Source organism: Myotis brandtii, unplaced genomic scaffold (assembly GCF_000412655.1).
Source record: "Myotis brandtii unplaced genomic scaffold, ASM41265v1 scaffold1137, whole genome shotgun sequence".
Classification (NCBI taxonomy): Eukaryota; Metazoa; Chordata; class Mammalia; order Chiroptera; family Vespertilionidae; genus Myotis; species Myotis brandtii.
In genome coordinates, this window is record NW_005353916.1 from 838,571 (window position 1) to 847,771 (window position 9,201).

Sequence of the window (9,201 nt, forward strand, 5' to 3'; positions counted from 1 at the left end):
GCCCCCCCCAACCCTCCCCAGGGTTCCCACTATAGTTTGACATTCTGCTCAATGCTGCTCTGCCTCCGTATCCATTTTTGTTCATCAGTCTATAATGGTTCTTATTATCCATAAATGAGTGAGTTCATGTGGTATTTTTCTCAGATTCCCAGGGGCCATCTCAGCCTCACAGGGTCTGTCCCAGCCTCACAGGGGCCGCCTCAACCTCACAGGGGCCGATTCAACCTCCCCGGGGCCGTCTCAGCCTCACCGGGGGCATTTCAGCCTCCCCGGGTCCGATTCAACCTCACCGGTGCCGTCTCGACCTCACCGGGGCCGATTTAACCTCACCAGGGCTGTCTCAACCTCACTCTTCAAGTACTTTTTAAACCTCACACTCTTTTTCTTTTCTTTTTGGGACTCTAATGACATGAATGTTCAATCTTAGTTCTATGTTTCCTTGAGACTCTGCTAATTTTTTTCAGTCTATTTTCTCTCTGTTTTTCAGATTGGATAATTTCTGATGTTCTGTCTTTCAATTCAATGCTTATTTCTTCCATCTCTTTCATTCTGATCTTGACTTCATCTATTCAGTTTTTTATTCTGGTTCTTATATATTTCAGATATTAAACTTCCATTTGGTCTTCATTTATATTAACTATTTCTCTGCTGGGACTTTCTGTTTCTTATTTGTTTCAAGTATATTCATAATGTGTATTAAAGTATTTTTATGATGCCTGCTTTAAAAATATTTTTTTTTCGAGATAATTCTAACCTTCCTGTCACCTCAGTGTTAGCATCTATTGATTGTCTGTTTTCATTCAATTTGGGATCTTTTAATTATTGGTAATTATGTGTGCTATTTGGTTGAAACCTGGACATTTTGGGTATTATGTTATGAGACATGTTATGTTATTTAAGTCTTCTTTTTAACTGGCTTATATTGGCACGTCTCCAGCAGGAGGATGGGGAGGAGGTACAACCTCTTTCCTGCTACGTGAGGCTAGAAGTCCAGGTTCCCCATTGGCCTTGAGCAGGGAGGGGTTGTATCCTGGATATTATTGAAAGGGATTGGGAATTCTATCTCTACATTAGACCCCCATGATAACTCCCTAGCTAGGAGAGGTAAGAGTACAGCATTTGCTCATCACATGGTTTCCATTGACACCATTGGGGAAAATAGTGGCCTAATTATCACTGGGTGGTATTAAAGGTCTTGATTCTATTAGTCTTTTAAGGACACCACTCCAATGGAAAAGGGGAAGGGCACATCCTTGCTCTCAGGTAGGGTGGGAGTCTCTGCTGGGCCTTTGCTGGCTTGGGTGGAGATGTATATGGCCACATCCCTATGTTATTTGGCAGAAGTAGAGAAATCATTGTTTAAAACTTTTTTAAAAATTTATTTTTTCCATCATTATTGATTTTCTCTATGTCCTCTTCTACCTCCCTTCTCCCCCCACAATCATCACATTGTTGTCCATGTACATGTATTCTCTCTCTCCTTTTTTGCTCAATCCCTCTACCCAGCAACCCCACTGCACCCCTGCAACCACCACCAGGGCTGTCTGCCTGATCTCTATTTATGAGTCTGTCTCTATTTTGCTTGGTTTAAAATTGTTATGCTTTTTCTAGTCTGCCCCTTTCTGGTTCCTTGGTTAGAGAGAGTAATCTTTGATGGGGCTTTCCCCCCTTTTTTCTTTTGTTTGCACTTGGCGTTTCTGAGTTGTCAGCTTCTTTAGTTCCAAATCTGGAATTGCTTTTTGTATGAGACAAAAAGAAAGTCTAAGGAGCTCATCACTATGTCATTCCAAAGTCCTTAGCCATTCTGCCTTCTTCTCTCTGTTTTTTACTGATTTCTATGTTATTGTTATCTCTATAATGTTTTACGGTTATTGTCTGTATTAGTGGGAGGATTAAGAAAAATATGCCGACTCTATCTTTTAGGAAGCAGAAGTCTTATTTTTATCATATATTAACAATATACGGTATTGAAAATTCAGCAAAGATATAGAAATTCAGCAACTTGTTTATTCAACCCATTGATTTTTGGTGAAAAAACTTTTGGCCAATTGATGTTTGGTGAGTTGTCCTGGAACTGTTATATCAATAGATAGGAACAACTCCTAGGGAAAACTGGGTGGATGAATTTATAAGCAGAATGGAACTGTGCTGTGATAGCATTTGGACAATTCTTCTTGTATGATCAGAGAAAACTGTAAAACAACGGTGAGACTACTTTTATAACAATTTATTGTTACAAAATATTTTCTCAAATATCTGATATGTATAAATGAATCATATTAATATGCCAGGTAGCTCTTTGTGAGCAGTACCTACAGTTTATTAGTTTAACAGCTCTAAGAATAATTAAAACAAACCATAGGTTCTTAGATGGATCCTAGGGAACAAGAAAGGTTCACATAACTAACTAATGCTGAGTTACTAAGCAGACTGAATTACTGGGATTTCCTTTCAAGAGTAACCAAACAATTTGTGGTATTGACTTTTCATTTTCAAGGACTGCCACTACTTCATGTCCTGCGAGTAGCAATGATTCTAAATCTTAGATTTTTCACTGCAACATCAGACAACTCATTCTTCCTTGAATAATGTCACACTATAGGTTGCAAAGCAGTGACCCATCAACTGTATTCAGTGCTTTGATATGAGTATTTCATACCATGGAATGTTAAAAACATTTTTTGAGAAAACATTTAACACAGATTTTACATAATAATAAGGATTTTTGTCTTGTTTTGAAAAAATATTGAGTAATCTAGTAATGATAGACCCAAAGTCCCCTGGCCAAATCTAGTTTTGAATTAAGGTCTGGCTAATTACAACTAATTTCATTTATATTACCTGTGAGTTTTTAAATGAACAAATTAAATACTTTTAACAGGATAACTTTGAAGTAGTTACATTTCTGTAGCTACAGTAATATAAGAAAAGGATATGCTATAAAATGTTCTGAATTGAACACAAAGATGTTTTGTCATTTAAAATAAATATATTTCCCATGTTTCAAGGTGTGTAGAGCAAGAACTAGAAACTGGAATTAATTTATTCTTTATTTAGTTAATCTCCTAAATATTTTAATACTGTCTTATCTTTCTTTGTCCATTGTAAATTTTAGTTACACGCCTCAGTGGACAATATGTATAACATAAACTATGTTTTATTAAATGAGATTATAGATCAGATTAATATCATAGGAGAAATTAATATTTGTTGGCCACAATATGGTAAGCACAATATGGTTCTAAATTATAATAAATTTCAAACTCACTTGTCTTCCCAAATAACCTAATTTTCCCATTGGGCAAAAAGGGACTAATGAAAATTAAGTAATTTGTTCCAAATCCACACACAGAAAACTGAGAGAGCTAGTGTCCACTCAGATTGGTCTACTGGAAACTCATAGACTTCAAACCTTGTTTTCTTTATATCTCTTAAATTTCCCCTTCATTTTAATTTATTTTGTTTACAGTTTTTCTTTATTCTTGATACATGTCAGTTACTCTTCCACAAGCCATCTTTTGTGAGTCAAGACCGTCTTTCTTCGAAGGCAAGTTTTATAGTAGGAGTTGAGGAATTTTTCTGACAGATCTTGCATTCCTTTTTTTCTTCTTCTTCTATTGTCCTCCCCAAAGCTCCCTATACATTTCATTCCTTAAAACCATGTGAGTTTGAAGACTATGTTCTCTCTGTCATCACTGCAGTGTCTCAGAAAAGAATCTCATTCCACATGATTTCAGGCACTCAAGGAACCAAAACATAAAAACCTGGAATTTGTCATTACCCACTTGGCCTCTGGTCCATCAAACCCAGTAGCTTGCCTCCAGGAGAGATCAGTCCTTGACTTCTAAAAAGAATCCCTTCTCTCTTATGTATTTGGTTAATTGAAAAATGCTGTGTTTTAGGTAAAAGATCCTGCTTCAGTTGGATAGCAACCAAGTCAGCCATATGGGAAGGAAAATAATCTAGTGAGTTGCAAAATAAGAAATCATGATCCATGTGTTCCTTTGGATGGGTCTCTTTGGGATATGAGGTACTAACTCTTTGAGTTTCAGTTTATAGCTCTTTAATTATGGATATTGTTGACTCTGTTATTAAGGTTTGAAAATATAATAAATATGCATATGATAACTAAGTCCTTTTACCAGGAGAAGGAGCTCTTTCCTGACTCCCAAGGAATGTTATCAACTAAATTTATAGCTCTTTAATTGTGGATATTGTTGACTCTGTTATTAAGATTTGAGAATATAATAAATACGCATATGATAACTAAATCCTTTTACCAGGAGAAGAGCTCTTTCCTGACTCCCAAGGAATGTTATCAACTAATCCAAAATTCTACAAAATCTGTGATTTCACTTCTCATTTCATACATTAGTCCATTTGTGAAAATGTGTTGAGTATTTTAAAGTCTTGGGTAATGGCTTTGCTGCAGAAACAAACTGGCCAACAAGAGCCAATGACATTTATTCCTGTATTTGGCCTTCTGCTGAGCTTGTCATAGACCAACCACTCACTGGAGAGCAGAACACACTTCTGAGAAATATGGCAGAGCCAAAGACAGGACAGAATGGAGATATCAGCCAAATTGGGAATAAGAATTTGATTTATTTATGCCTTTCTGTGGCAACGTTTTCTCCAGAAAACAAAACACCAGGGAAAAGATATATAGATATTCTCTGCCTGACACTGAGGCCAATGAAAGAGGAAAGAGAATAGAAGAACCTTTGGTATCAGATCAGGTGACCAAGTGAACTATTCAATAGGTATTCTGTATTGTCAAAAAACTTATCCTTCGCAGGGTCTAAAAAGAAAACAACCCCAGTCTTTCATGAAAAGAGGAGCCATTACTTGGCTGAGATTGCAAGCAATGTATTGGCTAAACTGAAGACTTTAAACAAAGCAAGAGATGAATGAGTTCCAAAATGTTTACATCTTTCTAGAAATTACAGGAATTTTAAATGATTCTAGCTGTCATTCAAATACTGAAATTGTGTAGGTACTTTAAAAGGGTAATGTCCATTAATTCATTCAAATCATTTTCTTTGAATGAGTCAACTTTAAGAAGTGTCAAGGATTTCATAACCCCAAAGTGGCCTCTGTAAGTCCATTTTGTTACTTATGTGAAGGTCATATTCTAAATACAGTGTGTGAAATTCACTCCCTTGAAAAATAAGATAAATCTTTTTAGAATGATTTAAGTAGGATTATGCCTAGAAGTAAGGGAATTAATAGGTTTTTAAGCTTCCTAGTGCCTTTTTATTTCTATGAAACCCAGAGGCAAATCATCAAATATGATAAATGGACAGAGGGCACCATGGTTCTGTGACAATCTTTTCTTTGTCTCTATACTCTTCAGAGAATCTTCATCTATACTTAGGAATTCGACTATCAAATAAAAAAGGTTGATGTCCTCTGGAGAAATTGCCACATTTCCTATAGGAAATGGGTTTTTGTTAGCATGTGAGTGACCACTGGAGCAGTTAATGAATAGCCACAATTTAAACACAAGGAATATAGTTGACTCCCTGGTTACAAAGTATGGTGTCTTGTACCTCGTTGGAAAGGAACCCATAAGGCCTTATATTTCATGATAAGATTTCATAGCTGTTCTAGAGCTAATTATTAGAAATCTATCCTTGTTTGTCATTTGCAGATTAGCTATTTTGCCAAAGTTCAAAATTTGATCCCAATAGACCAATTAGTAAAAATACACAGAAAAGTTTGATGAAATTTGTTGGTCATGAAGTAGCAGTAAGAAGTTTGATATTAGCCACAAAAAATAAAAATATCTATGAACAGCTGAAAAGAAATGATTTTGTAGTCTCTGTTGCACAAGACAGGGGTTGTGTATTCTTTGGGTCGTCTCTTTTTCATGCTGAGGCAGCCTTTAACCTATAGTCATAATTTTGTCAATTATTTGTACCTCACATAGTTCAGACAACCCTTTACTCTTTGCTGAGCCAGTAAACACCATCAACATTTTCTTAAAAATTTGTCGACACTATAAGCAAAAGAGGACTTTGACTTCTTTCCTGAAACATCTGTGATACAACCCAAGAAAATTCAACAGATTTGTTAGTTACATGATAAATTTACATTGAATCTCAGTCACTTTTAAGGTAGCCTCCCCAACATACTTTCATTAAATCACTAAGCCACATTTTCCCCTTTGTAAGAGTGGGAAGATATATAGTGAGATATAGGAAATGGATTTTTGTACATTGATTCAGTTACTGCTGTGAAATTACAAATGCAACATGAAGGCCATTGAGGGCTAGATCCTCCTAATACTGGCCATTTTGTTAGCATGTGAGTGACCACTGGTGCAGTTAATGAATAGCCACAATTTAAAAGATCACATTTATGTGATTTAATCACCTTTAAATTCCTGAAGAACAATTAAAAGATCCGGTCCATCTCTTGAGGTGCTTCGTGTAATAAAACATTATGACAGACTTAGGGGTATTGGATTTTATAGTGTCTTTATACTAAACATACCACATCGGTCATTTCTAATGGATAAAGCTTTAATTAGTCGGGTTATTTAAATGTGAAATGGTGGCCTAATGGAGCTTTGCAACTGGTAATAGTCAGGTAGAAGAGAACATAAGAATAACAAGAGCCCTGCTCTATAAATGATAAGCAAGTCCTTATCTTTATAAATGTTTAAATTTTAATAAAGTAGCAATACTTTATTTGGTCTTATCTTTTTTCTGTGCCATTATGACTTTATTCAGTTAAGGTAAACATTCTGAATATGAATTTGTAAAGTGAAGAAATTAACATGGAAGAAGTTTAAAATTATGTCATGTTGATACATTTAGCTAAAAACTATGGAGTATAATCCTATATCAGTGACGGCGAACCTATGACATGCGTGATTTTTCTTTGTTAAATGGCATTTAAATATATAAAATAAATTTCAAAAATATAAGTCTTTGTTTTACTATGGTTGCAAATATCAAAAAATTTCTATATGTGACACGGCACCAGAGTTAAGTTAGGGTTTTTCAAAATGCTGACACGCCGAGCTCAAAAGGTTCGCCATCACTGTCCTATATAATAAAAGCCTAATATGCTAAGTGTCCAGTCATCTGGCTGGCTGTTCAACCAATCAAAGCGTAGATATGCTAATGATATGCGAAGGACGCTCAACCACTTGCTATGATGTGCACTGACCACCAGGGAGCAGACAGTCGACCGGTCCACCAGTCGCTCTGAAGTGCACTGACCATCAGGGGGCAGATGCTCCGACTGGTAGGTTAGCTTGCTGCTGGGGTCCGGGCTGATCGGGACTAAGCGAGATGGGCTGGACAAGCCCTGGAGCTCTCCCGCGTCCCTCCCTGGCCCCGATCATGCACCGGTGGAGTCCCTCGGCCTGGTTTGTGCTCTCTCACAATCTGGGACCCCTCGGGGGATGTCAGAGCACTGGTTTTAGCCTTATTCTGCAGGCCAGGTCATGGAACCCCACTGGTGCATGAATTCGTGCATCGGGCCTCTAGTATTAATATATTAAACAAGCACTAGAAATTAATACAATCTGTGCTTGTGAGGTTACAACAAAACTGCTATCTATCTGTACCTAATAGTAGCAAAATGGTATAATTTTAGGAGGGAAATTTGGAAATATTTGTTTTCTACCTACAGATTCAACTGCTGTGATATAATTTTAAGAAATAGTCCAGAATGTGGGAGGAAAAGTTATATCTACCAATATATGCATAGGAGCATTATTTATATTAGTAAGTAATTAGAAATAAATTAAATGTCCAGCAATAAAATAGTTTCTATTATAGCACATTATATAGCTATTAAAGTCATACTTCTGTGATCTATTTATCAGCATGAAAAAGTGCTTATGTCATAATGTTAAGTATAAAAATTATAGGAAACTATACACATACTATTGTAATTATTTATATGCATATTTGTTTTAAAAAGATTCAAAGCAGAGTTATAACTAAGCAAAAAAATTTTAGACAAGAAAACAAACTCATGTGTCTAGGGGTAAGTGTTCCAATATCCATCTTTTGTAATGTGTTTTAATTATTTTCAAAACAAAAATAACTATAATTAAAAATAAATCTTACTGCATACAATAACTTCACTCACCACTCCATAGAGAGAAATTCAGATAGAGGAAATTATAGAATTATAAAAGAAGAAGATAAAAGAAGGTCAAGTTGAAAGTTAATGACAAAGTTGCAGATGAGGAAATATATAAGCATGAGGAGAGCATTCTTATGGGATGACAGACAATATGGACAGATACCTGGATGGATTTGAACTTCACTATAGATCATTGAGATCTGGGTGTCCTTTAAATGGGGAAATTGAAAAAAAAAGGCAACTAAGATATATGTTGGAAGCATGATGTGGGGGAAAAAAATCGTCCACAGGACAAATGGAGAGATGAGGGACACATTACCTGACTCACATACAGCTTCTTCAACAATTCACACAGCATCGTCTATGAATTTTGGTGGATGCTGAGTAGCAAGACAGGTTATCAACACTAAGGACTTGGGTCTCAGCCAGAAGTTGTCCCAAGGAATCTTGGCTCAGCAGGAGCCTATTCAAATAGTTGAAGATAGAAGGCTATTTAACAAGTTGTAAACGATTGAGCTGAAGTGATGGCCACTTGCAAATAGGACATTCATATTTCACCTCTATAACTTTGAAAGAGGAGTGGTAGCCAAAAAATAGCAAGCTATCCTTGAATTGACCTTGGCAGAGTAAAGAAAACAAATGGTTACATTAAAACAAACACTTTTTGAGGCTTTATATAATGTGTTTACTGGGTCTGGAGGTTCAAATTTTCATCTATCTACAAACGTGTCTGCATATAATGAATAAATAATACACATGTACTTATGTATGTGTATAGCAGCAAGTGTTCGTTGAAGTGAAAAGGTGTGTTGATTGAAGAGTAAATGTTGTATTCTGAAGGGTAATAATTTGGTCCCCTTGATAGGCTGTGCCCTGATATGAGTGGTCTATTGTATTATACCCACTTTTCTGTCTTTGTACTGCAAGTCTACACTTGTCTCCATTTTCTTAGCTCAGGTTTATTGTTTAATGCTCTTACTTCCTTGGAATTTGGATTCTATTTTCACCACCTTATTAATGTCTTTAAAATCATTCATTACCTACAGATAACCATTGGCCTTTCCTTTGTTCCTCTACTCCCCGCCCCCCTTC